This window comes from Pristiophorus japonicus, chromosome 4 (genome assembly GCF_044704955.1).
Source record: "Pristiophorus japonicus isolate sPriJap1 chromosome 4, sPriJap1.hap1, whole genome shotgun sequence".
Taxonomy (NCBI): Eukaryota; Metazoa; Chordata; class Chondrichthyes; family Pristiophoridae; genus Pristiophorus; species Pristiophorus japonicus.
This window is the reverse complement of record NC_091980.1, coordinates 303,091,679-303,119,099: the sequence shown is the minus strand read 5'-3', so window position 1 is coordinate 303,119,099 and position 27,421 is coordinate 303,091,679. Positions and strand designations below refer to the sequence as shown.

Genomic DNA, 27,421 nt, shown 5'->3' with positions numbered 1-27,421 from the left:
ACAGAACCAAAGTATTTGTTCAACTGGTCTGCCGTTTCTTTGTTCCCCATTATAAATTCACCTGAATCTGACTGCATGGAACCTACGTTTGTCTTACATAAGAACATAAGAACATAAGAATTAGGAACAGGAGTAGGCCATCTAGCCCCTCGAGCCTGCTCCGCCATTCAACAAGATCATGGCTGATCTGGCCATGGACTCAGCTCCACTTACCCGCCCGCTCCCCATAACCCTTAATTCCCTTATTGGTTAAAAATCTATCTATCTGTGATTTGAATACATTTAATGAGCTAGCCTCAACTGCTTCCTTGGGCAGAGAATTCCACAGATTCACAACCCTCTGGGAGAAGAAATTCCTTCTCAACTCGGTTTTAAATTGGCTCCCCCGTATTTTGAGGCTGTGCCCCCTAGTTCTAGTCTCCTCGACCAGTGGAAACAACCTCTCTGCCTCTATCTTGTCTATCCCTTTCATGATTTTAAATGTTTCTATAAGATCACCCCTCATCCTTCTGAGCTCCAACGAGTAAAGACCCAGTCTACTCAATCTATCATCATAAGGTAACCCCCTCATCTCCAGAATCAGCCTCGTGAATCGTCTCTGTACTCCCTCCAAAGCTAGTATATCCTTCCTTAAGTGAGGTGACCAAAACTGCACGCAGTACTCCAGGTGCGGCCTCACCAATACCCTGTACAGTTGCAGCAGCGCTAATCTTTTTCTCTTCACATCTCTATCCCGTTGCGCCTGGGGAGCCTGGAAAACATAATTGAGGTTAGTAGAAGAGATGGGGAGACGTGAGAATGCTTGCGCTGTGCAGGCATATGTATGAAGAACAACACTACTGCAATAAATGTGAACGAGAGACGTTACATATGAATAACATGAGAGCACAGAAGAGTACAAAAACTGCATGCATAACATTACATCATTCATATATTATAGTCAAACGCCATTAAATTACTTTAAGTTGCCAGTGGTTTACCACTGCTTTACACATTACTCACGTGGCGCAACAATGGGATTTGCACCAGCACGGGTGGCAGAACGATTATGCCTGCCCACTAAGACTGCGGCACATTCCTCGAGATCGGTTAGAGGGTGCAGCTCAGCAGGCCCTCCTCCAGTCTGCCTGCCCTCCGCCTGATTCTTAGATATCTTCCTCTGCAAACGTGACAAGAACATGGCATAAGCTAATTGACGAAGTACTGCTGTGATTGAAAGGCTGCATTAGTGGGTGCAGCGTGCGGCAGCCCGGCCTGGAAATCGGCGCGGTCCCGGGCTGTAAGACCAGTCGCAGGCCGGGGCCATCAGAGGGAGCAGCGTGCGGCGGCATACCACTGCAGGAGGGCGACGGCTACGAAGCCAGGTCGCTCATTGCAGTGCGACCCGGCACAGCAGGAGGGGCGAAGAAGCGGCAAGAGTTTGTAGAAGGAAGCGATCAGGGCCCAGGAGAAGCGTGAGTCTGGGGTCCAGAAGATGCGAGGACCCAGGGGCAGCACGGGCCAGCCCACCCTGCTTTATGTGTGTGCACTCGGTCCGTGCAGCAGAGCTGGTCTCCAGTCGTCTTGGGTAATCCTTTCCACTGGACCAAGACCTCGCTCTGTCAAGCCCCGTGCGGTGGCTGGTGTGCCAGGGCCACCACATGTTAAAAAAATCCACGCACAGGAATCTTCCACCCTTCAACATGTAGTTCGGGATCTGGAATATTAGGTCCTTCATTGAAACACCTGTGAACTCATTCCATTTTGGCATGGAAGCAAGTCATCCTCATTTCGAGTGATTGCCTATGATGATGAGGTACTACTACAGAAACACAACAGATATTGTAATCCACAATTAGTCATCCCACATGCTATTCAACGTTAACGTTATATGCTAATACAGTTTGTATCCAATGGATGGATGGTTATAACATCTACGTACAGAGAAAATATTTAATAAGATCGTGATTAGGAACTAGTGCTTGACACCAAACATCTCACGTACAATCTCCAGGAAAGGCCCCATCCACAGGCCGTGCCTGAGGGGAGGTAGGCGGTTTATTTGATTCGATGGAGGTCCCCTGGGGTGGGCGGTGGGGGAGCTCTGCAATGACAGGACTGTAATGGGAGGGGGCACCGTGCCCATCGGCTGTGATCGGAGACCTTGGTGTGGCCAGAGTTAATGTCCCAAAGTGTCCCAGGGCAGACAGTGAGCCAGGGCTGCTCTCCCGCAGTCCAGGCTGGGTCACTGTGTGAGTGACAGCAGCCGGAGAGACTCACACAGCCTGGATACAGGTGAGCGATCTGGACCCCTCAGTGCTCAGTCGTGCCCCATCCACCAACATAACCAAAAAGGAAACGATGCACATGAGTTGCTCACAGCACACAAAAATTCTCCTTCTAAACTAAAGTGGTAGAAATGCCGAATGTTTGCGATCTGTCTGTTTCCTTTGGCCACAATTTTTGATCAAAGCCTTTAAATAATAATTAACACTGTTGATTAAATTTAAGTCATCTCAGCAAAATTAGACTTAAAGGGCGCAGGTTCCGATCCCAGTCAAAATCTTAGCAGGGAAGCTACCCAAGATTACCCAGTTTAATTACAATCTGGCAGATTTACATTCTAGTTAATGAATCAGTGCATCATTACAATTTTAATTGTAATAATTTAATACTTACTCTTGCCGATGCAACATGACTGTTCCATCGCTTGCGGCACTGGTCTGCCTCACGCCTTTCGTGGGCCACCGATGATATGAAGGCGACAATATCGCCACATATTTTTTGATAAATCCGGGGTGGAGGTTTCCCACGCCCACCCCAGGTTAATTGGTCCCACCGATTCTCCACCTCGTTAACTAAGGCCTCATTAGTCTCATCTAAGAAGGCTTTTGCCCTTCTTCTCCCTGAAACCTCCTGCATACTATCTCCCGAATCTTCCTGTGACATCTTGAGCGCTCCTTCAAAAATCAACTTCCTTCAAAACCTTTCTTCTCTCTCGCCCTCCCTTTGCCTTCTGAGCATGCGCAAATGACCCCTGACCTCCCGAATTGTGGGAAAAGTTATTTGTGGAAAAAAAAAGCGCAGGCGCAGAATGGCCATTGCTATGGATGCGAGCCTTGCATGACTGAGTACATTGCTAAGGCCCATTTCACATCGCTAAGGCTATCGCCCAAATTAAAAAGGCGAAACTAGCGGTTTTAAAAATGGCCGATATTCCAGCGATCTTGAAAAATAAAAGCAGCACTAAAGTCGGAAATATCGCCCAAATGATCAAGGTGGAAAGTCTAGCCCTAAATGTATTGTCTCTAAATAGGGCATTGGCAATAATAAAACTTGTTTAAAATGTGGTCATTGTAGAAACATAGAAACATAGAAAATAGATGCAGGAGTAGGCCATTCGGCCCTTCGAGCCTGCACCGCCATTCAATGAGTTCATGGCTGAACATGCAACCTCAGTACCCCATTCCTGTTTTCTCGCCATACCCCTTGATCCCCCTAGTAGTAAGGACTATATCTAACTTCTTTTTGAATATATTTAGTGAATTGGCCTCAACAACTTTCTGTGGTAGAGAATTTCACAGGTTCACCACTCTGGGTGAAGAAGTTTCTCCTCATCTCGGTCCTAAATGGCTTACCCCTTATCCTTAGACTGTGACCCCTGGTTCTGGACTTCCCCAACATTGGGAACATTCTTCCTGCATCTAACCTGTCTAAACCCATCACAATTTTAAACGTTTCTATGAGGCCTCTCTCATTCTTCGGAACTCCAGTGAATACAAGCCCAGTTGATCCAGTCTTTCTTGATAGGTCAGTCCCACCATCCAGGGTATCAGTCTGGTGAACCTTCGCTGCACTCCCTCAATAGCAAGAATGTCCTTCCTTAATTTAGGAGACCTAAACTGTACACAATACTCCAGGTGTGGCCTCACCAAGGCCCTGTACAACTGTAGCAACATTTCCCTGCCCCTGTACTCAAATCCCCTCGCTATGAAGGCCAACATGCCATTTGCTTTCTTAACCGCCTGCTGTACCTGCATGCCAATCTTCAATGACTGATGTACCATGACACCCAGGTCTCGTTGCACCTCCCCTTTTCCTAATCTGTCACCATTCAGATAATAGTCTGTCTCTCTGTTTTTACCACCAAAGTGGATAACCTCACATTTATCCACATTATACTTCATCTGCCATGCATTTGCCCACTCACCTAACCTATCCAAGTCACTCTGCAGCCTCATAGCATCCTCCTCGCAGCTCACACTGCCACCCAACTTAGTGTCATCTGCAAATTTGGAGATACTACATTTAATTCCCTCGTCCAAATCATTAATGTACAATGTAAACAGCTGGGGCCCCAGAACAGAACCTTGCGGTACCCCACTAGTCATTGCCTACCATTCTGAAAAGTACCCATTTACTCCTACTCTTTGCTTCCTGTCTGACAACCAATTCTCAATCCATGTCAGCACACTACCCCCAATCCCATGTGATTTAACTTTGCACATTAATCTCTTGTGTGGGACCTTGTCGAAAGCCTTCTGAAAGTCCAAATATACCACATCAACTGGTTCTCCCTTGTCCACTCTACTGGAAACATCCTCAAAAAATTCCAGAAGATTTGTCAAGCATGATTTCCCTTTCACAAATCCATGCTGACTTGGACCTATCATGTCACCTCTTTCCAAATGCGCTGCTATGACATCCTTAATAATTGATTCCATCATTTTACCCACTATTGATGTCAGGCTGACCGGTCTATAATTCCCTGTTTTCTCTCTCCCTCCTTTTTTAAAAAGTGGGGTTACATTGGCTACCCTCCACTCCATAGGAACTGATCCAGAGTCAATGGAATGTTGGAAAATGACTGTCAATGCATCCGCTATTTCCAAGGCCACCTCCTTAAGTACTCTGGGATGCAGTCCATCAGACCCTGGGGATTTATCGGCCTTCAATCCCATCAATTTCCCCAACACAATTTCCCGACTAATATGGATTTCCCTCAGTTCCTCCTCCTTACTAGACCCTCTGACCCCTTTTATATCCGGAAGGTTGTTTGTGTCCTCCTTAGTGAATACCGAACCAAAGTACTTGTTCAATTGGTCCGCCATTTCTTTGTTCCCCGTTATGACTTCCCCTGATTCTGACTGCAGGGGACCTACATTTGTCTTTACTAACCTTTTTCTCTTTACATATCGATAGAAACTTTTGCAATCCGTCTTAATGTTCCCTGCAAGCTTCTTCTCGTACTCCATTTTCCCTGCCCTAATCAAACCCTTTGTCCTCCTCTGCTGAGTTCTAAATTTCTCCCAGTCTCCAGGTTCGCTGCTATTTCTGGCCAATTTGTATGCCACTTCCTTGGCTTTAATACTATTCCTGATTTCCCTTGATAGCCACGGTTGAGCCACCTTCCCTTTTTTATTTTTACATCAGACAGGGATGTACAATTATTGTAGTTCATCCATGCGGTCTCTAAATGTCTGCCATTGCCCATCCACTGTCAACCCCTTAAGTATCATTCGCCAATCTATCCTAGCCAATTCATGCCTCATCCCTTCAAAGTTACCCTTCTATAAGTTCTGGACCATGGTCTCTGAATTAACTGTTTCATTCTCCATCCTAATGTAGAATTCCACCATATTATGGTCACTCTTCCCCAAAGGGCCTCGCACAACGAGATTGCTAATTAATCCTCTCTCATTACACAACACCCAGTCTAAGGTGGCCTCCCCCCTAGTTGGTTCCTCGACATATTGGTCTGGAAAACCATCCCTTATGCACTCCAGGAAATCCTCCTCCACCGTATTGCTTCCAGTTTGGTTAGCCCAATCTATATGCATATTAAAGTCACCCATGATAACTGCTGCATTGTGTATAAAATAAATCTAAATTTTTTGCTGAAAGTTTAACTTGCTTAAAATTTGGAATTTGTGCATACAGTTAAAAAAATCATGATGTCTCGCTGAAATGTTAACTTGTTTAAAGTGTGGACATCGTATATAAAATAAATCTAAATTTTTTGCTGAAACTTGAACTTGTTTAAAATGTGGACATTGTATATAAAAGTTAACATTTGTTGCAGTAAGTTTAACTTGTTCAAAATTTGAACATTGTGCATATATTTAAAAAAATTCAAAGTTGTGATAGAAAGTTTTAATTTAAATTTAGAAAAAATCTAAAGTTGTGGCAGAAAGTTTTAATTTAAAAAGGAAACAAATGTTAAAGTAAATATAAAAGTCAAGAAGAGGGGTTGGCCCTTTAAGCTGCGTGACAGTGAGCGCTCTGCTCCTGCGCACTGGCGCCTCTGTATGTGTGTGTGTGTGTGTGTGAGCGAGGCGGGACTTTTGGCGCAATTTCCGAGCAGGCACGAGTGCAGGACAGCCTGCGAAGGAGCGCCGCTCGCCGACCGCCGTGCCTTCTGGGACTTGTAGTTGCTCCTCTGATCTTGTCCCGCTCGCGGCGGGCGCGGGGGAACTACATTTCCCAGGGCCCCCCGGGTGGGGTCCTCGGCCCGCTGGCTGAAGGCGGCCATTTCAAGTTGCCATAGAGGCTACGGGCCGCGGCGTCCCCCGGGGCAATGGGCGGTTGGTGATGGCCGAGGACGGGCTGCTGCCGCTGGCGGGATGGGTCTTGGCGGCCACTTGAAGGTAAAGGCTCCTTTCATTAACACCCTCTGACTATTAAAGAATAATATTATAAATATAAAAGGATAACGGTATTCCCTCCCTCACCCTGTGAGGGGGGAGGCACAGCAACCTCGTCCTCTGCTGGTCTCTGCATTTATATAGCGCCTTTCACGACCACCGCAAGTGTCAAAGCGCTTTACAGCCAATGAAGTACTTTTGGAGTGTAGTCACTGTTGTAATGTGGGAAACGCACAGCAAGCTCCCACAAACAGCAATATGATAATGACCAGATAATCCTACTTTTTGTTGTGTTGGTTGAGGGGTACATATTGGCCCAGGACTCCAGGGATAACTTCCCTGCTCCTCTTCGAAATAGTGCCGTGGGATCTTGAGAGCTGGGGTGCTTGATTTAATGTCTCATCCGAAAGACGGCACCACCGACAGTGCAGCACTCCCTCAGCACTGCACTGGCAGTGTCAGCTTGGATTAATGTGCGCAAATCTCTGGAGTGGGACTCCAACTCAACTTTCTGACTCTGAGGCGAGTGTGCTACCCACTGAGCCATGGCTGACTCTGTGTGTAAGGAGAACTGAGCCATTAAACTGTGTGACCCGTTCTCCTGAGCTATTAAATTGGGTGGTGATGGTGGTGTCACAAAAATCTAGGCTGACATTCCCAGTGCCAGTACTGAGGGAGTGCAGGTACATATCTGGCGGAGATAATCTATCCCATTCATAAGTTAACAATCTATTGTGAAAGAAGTTAAATCAAAACTCTATTTTCACCCTCTTTGTTGAATCTGTGACTGTTAAACATATGACGTCTTATGCTCTTGAGAATCTTGAAAACTCTCTGACAGTGCCGCACTCCCTCAATACTGCACTGAGAGTGTCAGCCGTGGCTCAGTTGATAGCACACTCTCCTCTCAGTACGAAGGTTATCGGTTTAATTCCCACTCCAGAGACTTGAACACAAAATTTAGGCTGGCACTCGCAGTGCTGGACTGTGGGAGTGCTGCACTGTCAGAGCTGCTGTCTTTCGGATGAGATGTTAAACCAAGGTTCTGTATGCCCTCTCTCAGATGGATGTAAAGTATCCCATGGCACTATTTTGAAGAGTAAGGGAGTTTTCCCTGGTGTCCTGGCCAATATCAACAGTGACTACACTTCAAAAGTACTTCATTGGCTGTAAAACACTTGGTGATGTCGTGAGGTTGGGAAAGGCACTACATAAATTCAAGTCTGTCTGTGTCTTAAACTCAAGCATTGTCTGCTTGAGGGGCTCCACCAGCCTCTGCTATTGTAATCCTATCCCTAAATTCGCTGGGTTGAATAAAAGAAAAGAAAGCATTTGCATTTCTGTAGTGACTTTCACTACCTCGGGCTGTTCCACATCGTATTACAGCCTAGGAAGTGCTCTTTTTGAAGTGTAGTCACTGTACTAATGCAGGAAAGCGCAGCAGCTAATTTTCACACAACAAGCTCTCACAAACAGCAATGTGATCAGTTTTAGTGATGTTGGTTGAGGGGTAAATGTTGGCCAGGACACCTTGCTCTTCGAATAGTGCCGTGGGATTTTGCACATTCACCTGCGAGAGCAGAGGGGGCCTCGGTTTATCGTCTGTCAAAATACGGCGCCTCCGACAGTGCAGCACTCAGTACCAGACTGGAGTGTCCGCCGAGATTTTTGTGCTCAAGTCTCTAGAATGGGACTTGAACCCACAACCTTCTGACCCTGAGGCAAAAGGGCTGCCAACTGAGTCATGGCTGTTTCCTCTAGGAATGTTAATCATCAGGAAGATGGACAGGTGGTTTCCTGGGCACAACTTGAAATTCAGTACTTAATTGCTCCATAGTACCAGGGAGTAAGACATTAAGGAGCATGCTCCTTGACTTTTGTGAGGATTGTATGAGCATTCAATTGTCATGATCCGTGGTAGCCCCGACCTACGAGAGACCATCAGTGGCGGGTCGGGGCCATAAAAGGAGCGGTGAGCACCAGCCATGGGCAGCGTGGCGGTGCAAAGTACAGCGCGAGCTGGTGCAGGAAGGTGATGGCAACGCAGAGGGACATCATCAAGGTCCAGGTCGGTGATTGGAGCTTGGGCAGATACAGCAGGAGCGGCGAGAGATTGTAGAGGGATGTGATCGGGACCCAGGAGAGGCGTGAGTTCGGGGCCAGAAGAGGCGAGGGCCCAGGGGCAGCACGGGCCAGCCCACACTGCGATATGTGTGCGCACTAGGTCTGTGCAGTAGAGCAGGTCTCCAGTCGTCTTGGGTAATCTTTGCCACTGGACCAAGACCAAGCTCTGTCAAGCCCGTGTGGTGGCTGGTGTGTCACGGCCACCCCACGTTAAAGTCCACACACAGGCATCTTCCACCCTTCAGAATGTAGTACAGGACCTGGAATATTAGGTCCTTCATTGAAACACCTGTGAACTCGTCCTTTTTTGGCGTGGAAGTAAGTCAGCCTCGTTTCGAGGCACTGCCAACGATGATGATGCTAACTAACGACGTTGATGGGACTGAAGAAATGTTCTTGCACAGGGAAAACAATGAGCTACCTGAAAGGAATTGAACTGAATATCCTGGCGCTAACAATAGATGGAACTGTGGGTGAGAGTTTATATACTAGTCAGCTCAAGGTGGATGAAGAGATTCGCTGTCGAGCACATGCGGAGGAGTTAATGTCGAGCACAATGAAGGGGCAAAGTGGTATTTAAAAAAAAAAAAACTCGTGGGGTGGAGGGATGGAAAGCTGTGGCTATGAAGTAATATACCTTAATGAAGATGTAAGAATGTAAGAATAGTGAAGGAATTAAGAAAAAAGGTTACTGAGGAGTATTATTGGGTCAGAGTTGAGTCTTATTTGTGAATACAAAAAGCATTAAGAACAAAATCTGCAAACCGTCACTAATTAGCATGGCGGGGATATGATGTAGCCTCGATCAAAACTTACCTTCAGCCGAGGTTGGGTTAGAACTAAAATATTCTTGGCTGTAACATTGATGAAGAGACAAAGAGGTGGGGTGAGCCCTATAGGTAGCACCTGTTTATGGCACACAACTGCACCCAAAAGGGTGGTTTTACTCGCAGTTGATCCTGATGACTCACCCAGCTCTTGCTAGTGGAGTATTCCTAATAATAGGAATGATCGAGCCATAGAAAGATTATGGTGAAGATTGTTCATGGCTGAGGGGTTATAATTATGCATACAGGCGTGGAAATGTTGGGCTTTTTACACTGAAAGAAACAAAATGAAAGGAATTTGCCATCTTTCGGATGAGGCGTTAAACTGAGGCCCCGTCTGCGCGCTCAGGTGGATGTAAAAGATCCCATGGCACTATTTTGAAGAAGAGCGGGGCAGTTATCCCTGGTGTCATGGCTAATATTTATCCTTCAGTCAACACAACAAAAACAGATTATCTGGCCATTATCACATTGCTGTTTGTGGGAGCTTGCTGTGCGCAAATTGGCTGCCGCGTTTCCTACATTACAACAGTGACTACACTTCAAAAGTACTTCATTGGCTGTGAAGTGCTTTGGGACAGCCAGTGGTTGTGAAAGGTGCTATATAAATGCAAGTCTTTTCTTTCTACAAGATAGTCACCGATAAATCCAATAGGGAATTCAGGAGAAACTTATTTTCCAAGACTAGAGATAAACACATGAGGAAGAAAGGAATAGAAGGATATGTTTGGGTCAAACAAAGAGGGGTGGGTGGAGGCTCCTGTGGAATTTAAATTCCAGTGTAGACCGTGGGCCTGTTTCTGTGCTGTAAATTCTATCTAAAGATCACCCTTGCTCCTTCTGTTCAGTGTAAATATTCCTGGCTTTTTCAGCCTCTGCTCCGAAAGCCTTTCCACCATCTACAAGGCTCAAGTCAGGAGTGTGATGTAATACTCTTCACTTGCCTGGATGAGTGAAGCTCCAACAACACTCAAGAAGCTCAACACCATCCAGGACAAAGCAGCCCGCATGATTGGCACCCCATCCACCACCTTCAACATTCACTCCCTCGTACCTCATACCACTGGCGCACCGTGGCTGCAGTGTGTACCATCTATAAGATGCACTGCAGCAACTTGCCAAGGCTGCTTTGGTAGCACCCCTCCCAAACCGACCTTTGCCATCTACAAGGGCAGCAGGTGCATGGGAACACCACCACCTCCACATCCTCCCTCGAAATCACACAGCATCCTGACTTGGAAGAATATTGCCTTCATCGTCGCTGGGTCAAAATCCTGGAAGTCCCTCCCTAACAGCACTGAGGTCCAATACCACACGGATTGCAGTGGTTCAGGAAGGTGGCTCACCAGCATCTTCTCAAGGACATGGGCAATAAATGCTAGCCTTGCCAGTGACACCCACATCCCATGAATTCATAAATTAAAAAAAAATCATATCTAATTCCTGCAGCCCATTTAGTTGCTGCATCCTCTCCCATACCCAGTTGTCGATGACAGAAAGAATACTCCATGTGGGGTTCCAGACCAATTCTCTGCACAAATTCAGAATCACTTTCTGAAATTCGTTCTCTCTCCGTCTGGTTATGCAGTCACAGATCTTATTTACTGTCTTTACAGCTGCTGTGCACTGCGCTGTTTCAATGATCTATCCTCTATTAGAGCAAAATCCGTCTCCTGTGTCATGTAGAATAATATCATTTAGTTTATATTGACACTTTATTATCCTTTTCCTTAAATGGTGGGTGCTATTCATCAGCCCAATTCTCTGATCTATCCAGAAAAGAAAAAAGAAAGCCATGGATTTATATAGTGCCTTTCATGACCACCGGACATCTCCAAGTGCCTTACAGCCAATGAAGTACTTTTGGCGTGTAGTCACTGTTGTGGCAGCCAATTTGCGCACAGCAAGCTCCCACAACCAGCAATGTGATTATGACCAGGTAATCTGTTTTAGTGATGTTGATTGAGGGATAAATATTGGCCAGGACACCGGGGATAATTCCCCTGCTCTTCTTTGAAATAGTGCATGGGATCTTTTAGGTCCATCTGAGAGGGCAGAAGGGGCCTCGGTTTAACGTCTCATCTGAAAGACGGCAGCTCCGACAGTGCAACACTCCCTCAGCACTGTTCTCGAGTGAAATCAATCTTACGATATCCAGGATAGAATCGTACAGCACAGAAAGAGTCCATTGTGCCTATACCGGCTCTTTTTGAAAGAGCTATCAACTCCCCTGCTCTTTTCCCCATAGCCCTGCACATTTTTCATTTTCAAGTAGATATCCAATTCCCCTTTTGAAAGTTGCTATTGAATCTGCTTCAACCACCCTTTCGGGCAGTGCATTCCAGATCATCACAACTCCTGGCGTAGAAAAATTTCTCCTCATCTGACTAACTTGATTGAATTTTTTGAGGAGGTAACAAGGATAGATCAGGAATAAAAGTTCTAAATTGGGGGAAAAGCCAACTTTGCTAAGCTGAGAGGTGATTTTGCCATAGTGGACTGGAAACAGCTACTTGGACCATAAGAAATAGGAGCAGGAGTAGGCCACCTGGCCCCTGCTCTGCCATTTAATAAGATCATGGGTCATTTACTTGAAGATGAATCTGTGTCAGAGCAGTGTGAGGTATTCAAGGAGGCGATCCGGAGGGTTCAGACCAAATATTTTCCCTTAAAAAGAAAGGGTGGGATTAACAAATCTTAAAGCACCCTGGATGTCTGGGGACATGCAGGGTAGGATAAAGAAAAAAAGTGAGGCTTATGACAAATATACTGATGGCTAAATACTGCAGAATCTCTGGAGGAATATAGAAAGTGCAGGAGTAAAATTAAAAAGGATACAGGTTGAATCTCTCTTATCCGGCAAACTCGGGGCCTGGCCTGTGCTAGATAAGGGATTTTTTTTATGGACGAAGGGTGTTCATGTTAAATTGGATGTGTAAGGGGGTGGTCTCTATGAGGGGGTCGGGTTCCCTTCTGACCAACCTAAGTGGTTCGAATGCTCCCACTCCCTTGGGTTCTGTACTCTGGATTTATTTGGGGGGTGTGACAAAAGTGCAAAGGACACTGGTTTGATGCAAAAGAACTTTGGTTTTATTACAGTCAAGGTGATACAAGCTTATTACTCTAGCAAGAAAATGTAAGGCCAAACTTACAATCACTCTAATAAAGGACAATACAAGGAAAGATACAAGGTCAAACTTCTAATCACACTAATAAAGAACCATACACTACACATTCAAAGGGGGTGACAGTAAAATTATACCTCCCACCTCCCAATACCTAATTCTAGCTAGGTTGGACTCCAGGACAGGCAGGGACTATGCTTACCAATCCTTTAGACAGTTAACGGTAGATCGCGGTTTTAGGGTTCGCTGGATGCGGTAAGGTCTGCTTGCCGTACCCTGAACGGCGGAGAAGCGTTCTAGTTGTGCAATCTTTAGTTGGGTTGAGTCCGCTGATGCGGTAAGGTGCGTTTTGGATCTATGGAGTAAGTATCTGGTTTTCTTCGTTAGAAATAGGTTTCTACAGTCTTTTAGGTAATGTTTTTCCCGTTGGTAGGTCAGGATTAGATTGTAGAGTGGAAACTTTTTGATTCTTCGGTTTTTTTCCGGTTAGAGTTTTGTTCGAGTTTGGTCGAACGTGGTGGTTTTTCCGTTGATACCACGTTGACTGTGGTCGGTCGCTGCCGCGATGTTCTTTCTTTCCTTCAGGACTTCAGGACTTTGAGGCTGGAGAAGTTAATTTACAAATGTCGCGTTGGTTTCTCTCCTTGTCTTGATGACAACAACTTGGTCTTGGTTGTATAGCGAAGTGTATCACTCATACCCTTTGTTGAAAACAGTGGCCAGTTATATGATTTCAGTGGTTCTAATCTTGGCGCCAAATCTGTTCAGAATTCTTTGTGTAAATTTGGCGGGCTTGTTTCTTCTTTGTAATATTTTGGCGGGCTCGTTAAAAGTTGATATGTCTTTGGTGGGTTGATGTTCGAAAACTGTTTCCTATGGAAATATTAGTTTGGTAATTGCAATGTCCTTTTGTGCTTAGTTTTTCGCATACAGGCTGGATTGGGCCTCTTTGTGATGTATATGCTGAAATGGTTTTCCAGACCCATGTTGACGGGTAGCTATATCTCTGGGTGATTTTATGATAATGTCTCTTGTGGAGAAGGATTCTCGAATACTCATTTCTCCAGACAGGTTAACTTAGTCCTCACACCTAGGTAGTCTCCCTTAATCAGGTTGTCTCCTGCTAGTTCCTTAGGCCCACCCACAGCCTTGAATTTGTCTTTTAAAATTGAAAATTCTATTAAAGTTCGTCGTTTCTTCCATAAGCACTTTAGGGTTCCAAACTTTTGGGTAGATAGTCCCAAATTAAATTTCCTTTCGAATGAGCCCAAACACGTGGGGGCGGGGGGGTTCTTGTGAATTTTGCACCTCCTTCAGATGGTACAGGTACTGAGCAAGGGGATAGCGGGGCTGGCTGGCTGGGAGTGCGGCAGAGAGATCGTTTGGGGGGGCTGGGCGGTGGATGGGGGGGCTGGGCGGTTGATCGCGGGGGTCAGGCCAGCGATTGCGGGAGTCGGCAGCGAGGAAGGACTTCAAATTGTTCATGTCGGAGCGGCCTGGAATGGTGCCGGACGAGGGGTGGTGCCAGATAAGTGAGTCCCGGATAAGGGAGGTTCAACTTGCATCAGGACAGCAAAGAGAGAGCATGAAAAATTACTGGCAAGTAAACTAAAGATGTTTTATAAATATATTAAGAGCAAGAGGATAACTAAAGAAAGGGTAGGGCCTATTAGAAACCATGAGGACAATCTGTGTGTGGAGGCGGAAGATGTGGGTATGGTTCTTAATGAATACTTTGTCTGTTTTCACAAAAGAGAGGGGCGATGCAGACACTGCTATCTAGGAGGAGGAGTGTGAAATATTAAATGAAATAAACATAGTAAGAGAGGAGGCATTAAGAGATTTAGCAGCTTTGAAAGTGGATAAGTCCCCAGGCCTGGATCCAAAATTGGCTGAGGCAGGAAGCAGAGGGTAATGGTTGATGGGTGTTTTTATGACTGGAAGGCTGTTTCCAGTGGGGTTCTGCAGGGCTCAATACTAGGTCCCTTGCTTTTTGTCGTGTGTGTGTGTATATATATCAATGATCTATACTTGAATATAGGGGGTATGGTTAAGAAGTTTGCAGATGATAGTAAAATCGGCTGTGTGGTTGATAATGAAGAAGAAAGCTGTGGACTGCAGGGAGATATCAATGCACTGGTCAGGTGGGCAGAACAGTGGCAAATGGAATTCAATCTGGATAAGTGTGAGGTAATGCATCGAGAACAAGGCAAGGAAATGCACATTAAATGTGTTATGTAATGATGTGTGTATTGTCCCAGTACCTTAAATGTAATGTAAGTACTATGCCACACCACAGAGGGCGCTGCGATGGGAAACCCTGGTAGTACCTGTAACAAGGACTATATAAGGGTGACCACCACACCTGGGAGGCACTCTGGAGCTGAACAATAAAGGACGAAGGTCACAGCAGTTAGACTTACACCAGACCGTGTGGAGTCAGTGATTTGTGTGCTACATACACCACATTGGCGACGAGGAAGCGGACGAACTCCACGCAACCATGGCTACTCTGGGCTCGCTAAAGGATTTTACCGTGGGCAATGATTGGGAGGCCTTTACGGAAAGGCTTGAGTACTACTTCACAGCAAATGACCTGACAGAGGACACATACGCAATGAGAGAGAAGCGTAAGGCGATATTGCTCTCCAGTTGTGGAGATGAGGTTTACAGTCTCGTCAGGGATTTGCTGGCACCCGGGAGCGCCAGGGACAAGTCATACGAGGAGCTGACTGAACTCATTCATGACCAGTTGAAACCGAAGGAGAGCATCCTCACGGCCAGATACAAATTTTACCATCACTGCAGATCTGAGGGCCAGGATGTCACCAAATATGCTGCGGACCTCAGGAGACTCGCGGCGCCGTGTGATTTTGGGGCACACCTTGACGAGGCTTTGCGGGACGTTTTCGTTATGGGGATTGGCCACGAGGGCCTCCTTCACAAGCTGCTGGCCACGGAACCCACAGTCACTCTGACAAAGGCCATCGCCATCAGCCGGGCATATATGACCTCGACTTGCAGCACCAAGCAAATGATCCACACAGTCTCGAACCTGGCAGGCACGGTCCACAGGATAGCGCCCACCACGGACAAAACTGCAGAACGTGGCTCTGCCCGGGGCAGAGAGCATGGACCTCGGGATCCTGGAGCTCAGAGTCCGCCGAGGGGGGCCAATCAAGCAGCACCATGCTGGCGCTGTGGAGGAAGCCATGGGGCTCACCGGTGCAGGTTTGCAGAGTACATGTGCAATACCTGCCATGTTAAAAGCCACCTTCAGCGTAAAAGAAATCTGACTCACCGTGTGGCTGAGGAGATGGGGGATTATCCACTGTTCAGCGAGGAGCAGGTAGAAGATGAGGTGCTTGGACTGTATACGTGCACCGACGATTCGCCCCCAGTGATAAGTGAAGTCAAAATCAATGGAGTCTCTGAGTATGGAAGTGGGCTCGGGTCTGTCGTTGATGAGTTGGAGAACTTTTGATAAACTGTGGATTAACCCAGCTGCACGACCCAAGCTGGTCCCGGTCACGGCGAAGCTGCGTACCTACACCAGGGAACTAATACCTGTTCTCGGCAGAGCGATGGTGCAGGTATCCCACGCGGACGAGACGCACGCTTTACCTTTGTGGGTCGTTGCAGGCGATGGGCCGACACTCCTCGGCCGGAGGTGGATGGGGAAGGTCCGTGGAAGCTGGGAAGGCTTCATTCCTCCACAGGCTGCTGCTCCCCGGGGTGCTGCCGTACCCCGGGTCCCCGGAGAGCAGCGCTGACCGAGCTGGAGCTGCAGCCTCAATCCACCCACAGGCAAGTCCCAGGCCCGGACCTCAGAGACCCTGCAGCCCTAGCCCCCATAGGCAGGTCCCAGGCCTGGATCTCTCACAGAGACCCTGCAGCCCCAGCCCCCACAGGCAAGCAGCCCTGCACAGAGGGGCCTAGTGGGGGGTGAGTGAGCCGGCGGGGCGCTGCGGGCGGGGTGCTGAGGGATCCAGGGGCCGGCGGTTCGGAAGGGCCCCGCAGAGGAAGAGGCCCCTACGAGGAGCTGGTAGCGTCGGGCGGCGGCAACTGCAGGGGCGGCCGCTGGAGAGACCATGATGGCCGCAGGAGAGGCGGCAAGTCAGGTGGCAGCGGAGGGGAGCGGAGGCTGCGACGGCGGAGGGCATTCGGAGCGGCAGAGAAGAAGATGGCGGCGGCATCGTGTCGGAGCTGCAGAGCATCAAAGATGGCAGCGCCCAAGGAGAAGCCTCGTGGAATCCTCCTGCATCAAAGATGGCGCCTTAAAGAGGAAATGCACCCGGGAGTCTTAAAATGGCCTTACAAAGAGGTGGTCCCCACAAAGGACTTCTGTTTGGCAGAGCGAGTCTAAAATGAGCTATGTTAATGTGAGATAGTGAATTTATAATAAGAATTACTTTTTTTTTATGCTGAATGGCCACTGTATTTGTGTAAAATAATGGATGAAGTATAATTAATGATAACGTTCAACAAGGAAATCAAGGTTCCGCTACCAGTCAATAACCAGTTAATGTACCAGATAATATGTACCATACTAACGCACTGTCTATGCCCACCTGCCTTCCGTTGGACAAGTGTGATATGTAATGATGTGTGTATCGTTTTCCTGCGTCCAGGTTGGGGGGGGGAGGGGGGAAGGTCATGTTATGTAATGATGTGTGTATCGTCCCAGTACCTTAAATGTAATGTAAGTACTATGCCACACCACAGAGGGCGCTGCGGTGGGAAACCCTGGTAGTACCTGTAACAAGAACTATATAAGTGTGACCACCACACCTGGGAGGCACTCTGGAGCTGAACAATAAAGGACGAAGGTCACAGCAGTTAGACTTACACCAGACCGTGTGGAGTCAGTGATTTGTGTGCTACATACACCACAAAATGGTACGACACTGAAGTGTAGAGGAACAAAGGTACCTGGGAGTGCATGTCCATAGATCCCTGAAGGTAGCAGGTCAGTTACATAAGGTGGTTAAGAAGGCATATGTAATGCTTGTCTTTATTAGTCAAGGCATAAAATACAAGAGCGGGAGCGGGGGGGGGGGGGCGGGGGTTATGCTTGAACTGTATAAAACACTGGTTAGGCCACAGCTAGAGTACTGAGTGCAGTTCTGGTCAGCCCCTATACAGGAAGGACATGATTGCACTGGAAAATGAGGACATTTATGAGGATGTTGCTGGGAGTGGAGAATCTTAGCTGTGAGGACAGATTGGATAGACTGGTATTTGTTTTCCTTGGAACAGAGGAGGCTGAGGGGAGACCTCATTGAGGTGTATAAAATTGAGGGGCCTGGTTATAGTGGATGATAAAGGACCTTTTTCCCTTAGCAGAGGGGTCAACAACCGGGCATAAATTTAAAGTAATTGGCAGAAGGTTTAGAGGGGATTTGAGGGGAAATGTCTTCACGCAGAGGGTGGTGGGGGCCTGGAACTCACTGCCTGAAAGGGTGGTAGAGGCAGAAACCCTCACCACATTTAAAAAGTACTAGGATGTGCACTTGAAGTGTCCTAGAGCTGGAAAGTGGGATTAGGCTGGATAGCCTCTTGTTGGCCGGCGTGGACACGATGGGACGAAATGGCCTCCTTCCATGCAGTAAATTTTTGTGATTCTATCTCATCACTGGTTCTTTTATCAATTATCTTAAATCTAAGTCCAAAATAGGTTTTGATAGAGTAAATAAGGAAAAACTTTCATAATTTTCAATATCTGTATTAAATTTCCCCTTGACCACCTCTGCTTTGTGTCTCTCCACATAACTCTAGTCCCTCATTCATGGTACAATTCTCGTAAATATCACCCATACCCTCTCCAAGACCTTGACTTCCTTCCGAAGGTGTGGTGTTCAGAATTGCAGCAATTCGAGGTGGAGATGTTGTTATGGTACTAATGCATCATATGATTCATTTTGTATGGTAATATATTGTGACTACCAAATGCGATTAATTGGCACTGCTGTGTGGTGTGTGTGTGTGTGCATATAATGAGCAATGATGCCTCTAAGGCTGCAATCTTTTAATCTTGTCAGGATTTATTTAATCTAACAAGTTGAACCCTGAGTTGATGTCATACCCCAAAATCACCGAGTACTTATTTTTAACAATATATTCAGAAATTTGTGGGATTGTTTTTATTTTACAGTAAGTTGATCGAGCTGAAAGCTGCTACTGTTCTTAGTACCGATAGTGATTGATTTTAACTGTTGTAATCTATTCCTAAGGTTCAGCATAGTAATGTCTTAAAGTTCACTCGCATAGTCCAGTGGTGACTACATAAGGAGTGTTGAAATAACCTTCCTGTTCAGTAATCGCATCTTGTATTATAGTTTAAATTAATACCCGTTCATGCTGTGTTTGTAAGACTCACTTTTTTCTTTCATACAACAACAACTTGCATTTATATAGCGCCTTTAACATAGTAAGACAGCCCGAGGTGCTTCACAGCAGTGTTTTAAGACAAAACAAATACATTTGACAGCAGGAGATATTGGTTGCATTGGGATTATCTGTGTCCCGACAGTATGGGTATACAGCAATTTTCATCACTGCGTTCCTACCCGCCAGAGATTATGGGCTCAATTTTCCCCAAAGCTTTATTTTGACATACTTGGAGTTACGCCCGTTTTTTTTGGCCCAAGTACGCCAAAAAAAAATGTTCTAAGTTTCCCCTTCATTTTGGCGCAGCCTAACCTGTCCTTTAGTTTTGGGGGTGGAGCCTTGATCTGCGCCAAAAAGATTGGGTTGCTATGGTAACAATAAGGTCATAAAAACAAAAATAGGAACAGGAGTAGGCCATATGCCCCCTCGAGCCTGCTCCACTATTCAATAAGATCATGGCTGTTCTGATCATGGACTCGGCTCCACTTCCCCTCTACTACAGGGATCAAGGGGTATGGCGAGAAAGCAGGAATGGGGTACTGAAGTTGCATGTTCAGCCATGAACTCATTGAATGGCAGTGCAGGCTCGAAGGGCCGAATGGCCTACTCCTACACCTATTTTCTATGTTTTTCCCGCCCGCTCCCTTTAAACCCTTATTCCCTTATCGTTTAAGAAACTTTCTATTTCTGTCTTAAATTTATTCAATTTATCCCAGCTTCCACAGCTTTCTGAGGCAGTGAATTCCACAGATTTACAACCCTCAGAAGAAATTTCTCCTTATCTCGTTTTAAATGGGCGGCCCCTTATTCTAAGATCGTGCCCTCTAGTTCTAGTCTCCCCCATCAGTGGAAATATTCTCTCTGCATTCACCTTGTCAAGCCCCCTAATAATCTTATACGTTTCGATCTTCTGAATTCCAGTGAGTAGAGGCCCACCTATTAAACCTTTCCTCATAAGTCAACCTCTTCATCCCCGGAATCAACCTAGTGAACTTTCTCTGAATTGCCTCCAAAGCAAGTATATCCTTTCGTAAATATGGAAACCAAAACTGCATGCAGTATTCCAGGTGTGGCCTCACCAATACCTTATATAGCTGTAGCAAGACTTCCCTGCTTTTATATTCCATTATAGCTGTAGCAAGACTTCATGCTTTTATACTGCAGGGACACAATACGGGCTGAGGCTGCAAAATGAAACATAGGGCCCAAGTTTCCACATGATTCGCGCCTGATTTTTAGGAGCAACTGGTGGAGAACAGACTATTTTAGAAATCACAATTCTCCACATTTTTTTTTCTGCAGTTCTAGTCAGGTAGAACAGTTCTAGTTTAGAACAGAAATTTTTCTTCAAAAGGGGGCGTGTCCGGCCACTGACGCCTGATTTGAAAGTTTCCACAGTGAAAATGTACTCCAAACTAAAGTAGAATGGAGCCAGTGAAGATTTTTGTAGAACTGAAAAAACCTGTTCTACACATTAAAAAATCAGGCGCAGGTTACAAATTAGGCGTCCAGAACGAGGTGGGGGAAGGGAACTCATTAAATTCAACAATAAATCCTTATTTATACTTATACAAATATTATACAAATAAATCCAACCTGAATAAACATTTATAAGCAAAGAAGAGATTAAATAAACCATCTTCCTACCTGTGTGAAAGTGCTTCAGGCAGCTCAGCGATGTTCCCGCAAATGGGGGGGAGGGAGGGGCAGGCAGTAACGAGGCAGCTAACAGCTTTCCACTTGAAGTGGAAGCCTTAGTCAGCTCAGCGATGTTCCCGCGAACGGGGGAGGGGAAGGGAGAGGGAGAGGTGGGGGGAGGGAGAGAGAGGGAGGGGCAGGTATTGTTTTTTTCACACTGCGCGAACGCTCCAACGCGTACGCGCAGCGTTGCCGGCAGGGAAAACAACTAATTTAAATAGTACCCGCCCCCTCCCACTTACAAAATCGGCGCGAGTGTAGGTTCCGCCCCCCTGCACGCCGCGCCAGGCAGACAAGGAGCTGCAGAACGCTCGAGAATCGCGATTTTTTTTTTTTAGGCGCCGTTTTAGGCGCGAAAAGCGGGCGCCCAGCTTGGAGGGGCGCCCGTTTTTTTTTTCTTGTGGAAACTTGGGCCCATATAGTCAGCTCGCAACACATTAAAATACATTGCAGCAACTTACCTCCAATTATTAAAAGTATCCTCCCGATGCCAGCCCGCCCCTAGCCTCAAGTGCCTTGCCGGTCTGCTTCCCCTGCCCCTGGCCGAATGGCCTCCTCCCTCCTGGTCCCCGCCCCCCCCCCCCCCCCCACCACCTTACCTCTCCTGCTGCTGCTGTCCGGGCATCTGCTGCACTTACCTGCGCTGATTTCCTTACCTGCGCTGATTTCATTACCTGCTCCGATTTCCTTAACTCTCCAGAAGGTTTTTCTGCAGAAGCCACATATGCTGGCCTAAGCAGAACTGGAGTAACTTTTAGCTGGCCAAACTTCCCTAAATAGCCGGAATTGACGCGGGTGGCAGGTTACGCCCCCTTTGGCTGAACAAAAGCCGTACCTGAAAAAAATCGTAACTAACTGAGTTACGCTGGTGCAAATTGATTGGGGAAGCTGGTTTTTTTTTAAACTTGGGCCAAAAAAAGCAGCCTTCTCCAAAACAAATGGCACAAACCACTAGGGAAAATTGAGCCTAAAAAATGTGGTGCACAGGTTGGACCTCTGTGGTCCGGCACCCTTGGGACCTGACCAGTGCCAAAAGAGAGTTTTCCGAACCACGAGAGGTCATGCTGAACCTAGGCTTACCGGTACCTGATGATAGCGCCCAGGCTCCTGAATGCCTCCAGCACGGAGTTCAGGCTGCGCAAATCTGGCCTCGTGCTCTCTCTCTCTCTCTGTGTTGGTTTGGTGCTCTTTTTTTTAAAAAAAACCCTCCTTTTCCTCAGGCCCAGCTTAGGCGCCCAGTCAGCTGCCTGCCCTGCCCTTCCCTTCCCTTTCTTGCCCGGCCCGCTTAACTCACTGAACACTGAGAGCTAGGAAGCACGGGAGACCGGAACGTCACCCACGCCGGGACTGATGCCGGACCACGGATATTTGCGGATTAGAGTGTCCCGGACTGCAGAGGTACAACCTGTACCAATTTTTTTTTTTTAAATTTCTATGGCACTAACCAGAGGCCACATGTTATTACTGAACAGAATCTGTCCATGTTGCTCATACTACTGTGGTCAGTGTAGGCAGAGCTCTGCTTTCTGGCCAGTAAACTTGGGGTGTGTGGGCTGGAGCGTCCCTGCCTTCACCAAAGCTTTAAAAAGGACCTGTGCCTGTCTAGGTGATTTCCGAGCACTCATTAAACCAGGCTTAACGCTACACTGGCTTTGTACTCTCTGCCCAAGTGGTGGGAAATGGCATCAGCACCTTAAACCTTATTTAAAATAAGATATAAAAGTGAGCCTGTGCCATTTTAAGAACATAACATTAAAAAATAGGAGCAGGATTAGGCCATTTGGCCCCTTGAGCCTGCTCCGCCATTCAGTAACATCATGGCTGATCTGATCATGGCCAGCCCACACTGTGATATGTGCGCGCACTAGGTCAGTGCAGCAGAGCAGGTCTCCAGTCGTCTTGGTTAATCCTTGCCACTGGGCCAAGACCTAGCTCTGTTAAGCCCGTGTGATGGCTGGTGTGCAACACCAACCACACATTAAAAAAAATCCACACATAGGCATCTTCCACCCTTCAAACATAGAAACATAGAAAATAGGTGCAGGAGTAGGCCATTCGGCCCTTCTAGCCTGCACCGCCATTCAATGAGTTCATGGCTGAACATGCAACTTCAGTACCCCATTCCTGCTTTCTCGCCATACCCCTTGATCCCCCTAGTAGTAAGGACTTCATCTAATTCCTTTTTGAATATATTTAGTGAATTGGCCTCAACAACTTTTTGTGGTAGAGAATTCCACAGGTTCACCACTCTCTGGGTGAAGAAGTTTCTCCTCATCTCGGTCCTAAATGGCTTACCCCTTATCCTTAGACTGTGACCTCTGGTTCTGGACTTCCCCAACATTGGAAACATTCTTCCTGCATCTAACCTGTCTAAATCCATCAGAATTTTAAACGTTTCTATGAGGTCCCCTCTTATTCTTCTGAACTCCAGTGAATACAAGCCCAGTCGATCCAGTCTTTCATGATATGTCAGTCCCGCCATCCCGGGAATCAGTCTGGTGAACCTTCGCTGCACTCCCTCAATAGCAAGAATGTCCTTCCTCAAGTTAGGAGACCAAAACTGTACACAATACTCCAGGTGTGGCCTCACCAAGGCCCTGTACAACTGTAGCAACACCTCCCTGCCCCTGTACTCAAATCCCCTCGCTATGAAGGCCAACATGCCATTTGCTTTCTTAACCGCCTGCTGTACCATGACACCCAGGTCTCGTTGCACCTCCCCTTTTCCTAATCTGTCACCATTCAGATAATAGTCTGTCTCTCTGTTTTTACCACCAAAGTGGATAACCTCACATTTATCTACATTATACTTCATCTGCCATACATTTGCCCACTCACCTAACCTATCCAAGTCGCTCTGCAGCCTCATAGCATCCTCCTCACAGCTCACACTGCCACCCAACTTAGTGTCATCCGCAAATTTGGAGATACTACATTTAATTCCCTCGTCCAAATCATTAATGTACAATGTAAACAGCTGGGGCCCTAGAACAGAACCTTGCGGTACCCCACTAGTCACTGCCTACCATTCCGAAAAGTACCATTTACTCCTACTCTTTGCTTCCTGTCTGACAACCAATTCTCAATCCATGTCAGCACACTACCCCCAATCCCATGTGATTTAACTTTGCACATTAATCTCTTGTGCGGGACCTTGTCGAAAGCCTTCTGAAAGTCCAAATATACCACATCAACTGGTTCTCCCTTGTCCACTCTACTGGAAACATCTTCAAAAAATTCCAGAAGATTTGTCAAGCATGATTTCCCTTTCACAAATCCATGCTGACTTGGACCTATCGTATCACCTCTTTCCAAATGCGCTGCTATGACATCCTTAATAATTGATTCCATCATTTTACCCACTCCGATATCAGGCTGACCGGTCTATAATTCCCTGTTTTCTCTCTCCCTCCTTTTTAAAAAGTGGGATTACATTGGCTACCCTCCACTCGATAGGAACTGATCCAAAGTCAATGGAATGTTGGAAAATGACTGTCAATGCATCCGCTATTTCCAAGGCCGCCTCCTCAAGTACTCTGGGATGCAGTCCATCAGGCCCTGGGGATTTATCGGCCTTCAATCCCATCAATTTCCCCAACACAATTTCCCGACTAATAAGGATTTCCCTCAGTTCCTCCTCCTTACTAGACCCTCTGACCCCTTTTATATCCGGAAGGTTGTTTGTGTCCTCCTTAGTGAATACCGAACCAAAGTACTTGTTCAATTGGTCCGCCATTTCTTTGTTCCCCGTTATGACTTCCCCTTATTCTGACTGCAGGGGACCTACGTTTGTCTTTACTAACCTTTTTCTCTTTACATATCTATAGAAACTTGCAATCCGTCTTAATGTTCCCTACAAGCTTCTTCTCGTACTCTATTTTCCCTGCCCTAATCAAACCCTTTGTCCTCCTCTGCTGAGTTCTAAATTTCTCCCAGTCCCTGGGTTCGCTGCTATTTCTGGCCAATTTGTATGCCACTTCCTTGGCTTTAATACTATCCCTGATTTCCCTTGATAGCCACGGTTGAGCCACCTTCCCTTTTTTATTTTTACGCCAGACAGGAATGTACAATTGTTGTAGTTCATCCATGCGGTCTCTAAATGTCTGCCATTGCCCATCCACAGTCAACCCCTTAAGTATCATTCGCCAATCTATCCTAGCCAATTCATGCCTCATACCTTCAAAGTTAGCCTTCTTTAAGTTCTGGACCATGGTCTCTGAATTAACTGTTTCATTCTCGATCCTAATGCAGAATTCCACCATATTATGGTCACTCTTCCCCAAGGGGCCTCGCACAACGAGATTGCTAATTAATCCCCTCTCATTACACAACACCCAGTCTAAGATGGCCTCCCCCCTAGTTGGTTCCTCAACATATTGGTCTAGAAAACCATCCCTTATGCACTCCAGGAAATCCTCCTCCGCCGTATTGCTTCCAGTTTGGTTAGCCCAATCTATGTGCATATTAAAGTCACCCATTATAACTGCTGCACCTTTATTGCATGCACCCCTAATTTCCTGTTTGATGCCCTCCCCAACATCACTACTACTGTTTGGAGGTCTGTACACAACTCCCACTAACATTTTCTGCCCTTTGGTGTTCTGCAGGTCTACCCATATAGATTCCACATCATCCAAGCTAATGTCCTTCCTAACTATTGCATTAATCTCCTCCTTAACCAGCAATGCTACCCACCTCCTTTTCCTTTTATTCTATCCTTCCTGAATGTTGAATACCCCTGATGTTGAGTTCCCAGCCCTGATCATCCTCGAGCCACGTCTCTGTAATCCCAATCACATCATATTTGTTAACATCTATTTGCACAGTTAATTCATCCAGCTTATTACGGATACTCCTTGCATTAAGACACAAAGCCTTCAGGTTTGTTTTTTTAACACCGTTTGTCCTTTTAGAATTTTGCTGTACAGTGGCCCTTTTTGTTCTTTGCCTTGGGTTTCTCTGCCCTCCACTTTTCCTCATCTCCTTTCTGTCTTTTGCTTTTGTCTCCTTTTTGTTTCCCTCTGTCTCCCTGCATTGGTTCCCATCCCCCTGCCATATTAGTTTAACTCCTCCCCAACAGCACTAGCAAACACCCTCCCGAGGACCTTGGTTCCGGTCCTGCCCAGGTGCAGACCGTCCGGTTTGTACTGGTCCCACCTCCCCTAGAACCGGTTCCAATGCCCCAGGAATTTGAATCCCTCCCTGTTGCACCACTGCTCAAGCCACGTATTCATTTGCGCTATCCTGCGATTCCTACTCTGACTAGCACGTGGCACTGGTAGCAATCCCGAGATTACTACTTTTGAGGTCCTACTTTTTAATTTAGCTCCTAGCTCCTTAAATTCGTTTCGTAGGACCTTATCCCTTTTTTTACCGTGTCGTTCAAGATTTAGTTCGGGACCTGGAATATTAGTGCCTTCATTGAAACACCTGTGAACCTTTTGATGTGGAAGCAAGTCATCCTCGATTTGAGGGACAGCCGATGATGATGATGGCTGATCTGATCTTGACCTTAACACTCACTGATTTGTTTAATGCACCCAGTAAAAAGCAAAAAGGCATGTTTATAGATTAGAGTGAAATTACAAGAAAAAGATCCACTCATTACAGAAGTGTGCAGTCGGGGAGAGTGCACAAGGAACAAAAGATAGATGGACAAACTTAATCAGAGGAGTTATTGCAGACAAGACAAACATCGTAAGGCCATTGAGATTGGAACCTAATCAAAGAAAGTTACAGTGAAGGATTGAATTGAAACAAACTGAACATTAAAAACTTGCAGCATGCACCTTTAAGGGCCACAGTCACAATCCATGTTCCAACACGCTGCACCATGGAACGATGGTGATTATTCTGCATCTGCAATCCCCACAGTGTCGGCTCCTGGTTTCAATAATACAGCTTGTATACTTGGACAGTTGTATGTGGAGGTCAGCCACGTCACAGAAGGGAGAAAAGGGAATAATAGTCTTAGTAAAAGGTGCTGCTTTTAATAAAGCCCTTGCATTTGCTTTGTGAATGCTTGGGTAGCTATACCTTGTAAGAGTATGCCCTTCAACTGGATAGCAAGAATAATTTAGTCCCAGTTTGGCCAATGCAGCATAGCCCGGCCCAGAGTTCTCTGGAGCAGCAAGTCTGCCAAGAGCACCAATTACAAGGAAAGTGAACCACATGTGGTTCTACTAACTTGAGGACTTCTTTGTAACTGAAGAATGAGACTACGGAGACTGAGGACAATTATGCAAAGTTAGACATTAGAAAATGCCCTTAAGTGAGAGGAGTTGATCATTCGTCAGCTAAATAAAAAGTATCTTTGGATTTGAAATCAGAGAATAGTTTAAAGAAGACCTCAAGGGAAGCACGTTCATTGGGATTAGTGGCAGTGTGGCCTTTTGTCTGAGTACTTTATCAAATAACAGGTTGGCCTATACAATGTAAAATGTGTTGTACAAGACTCAGACTGTAAAGAAAGAAAAGTAATGACGGTAACCAGAAAAGTATTTAAGTTGTCCAGGTGAATTGATAAATTGGTGTTTATCTTCTGGTGATTATTTATTAAAGGCATTTTATTCATTAAATCTTAACTGAGCCCCCTCCTGTTTTGTGTTGCTGTCTATGTGAAATTTTATCCCTA

The 27,421-nt window shown here is 46.3% G+C and overlaps 1 protein-coding gene across 10 annotated transcripts in view; it reads left to right on the top strand.

Moving 5' to 3' along the window:
* The first annotated feature begins 6,531 nt into the window (after window positions 1-6,531).
* LOC139263485 (centrosomal protein of 128 kDa-like) overlaps window positions 6,532-27,421 on the top strand; it is a 519,582-nt gene continuing 498,692 nt past the window's right edge. For all 10 annotated transcript variants that reach the window (XM_070879630.1, XM_070879635.1, XM_070879632.1 and 7 more), the window contains exon 1: window positions 6,532-6,626. The gene's annotated coding sequence lies outside the window, so the exon portion shown is untranslated. The remainder of the gene's footprint in view (window positions 6,627-27,421) is intronic.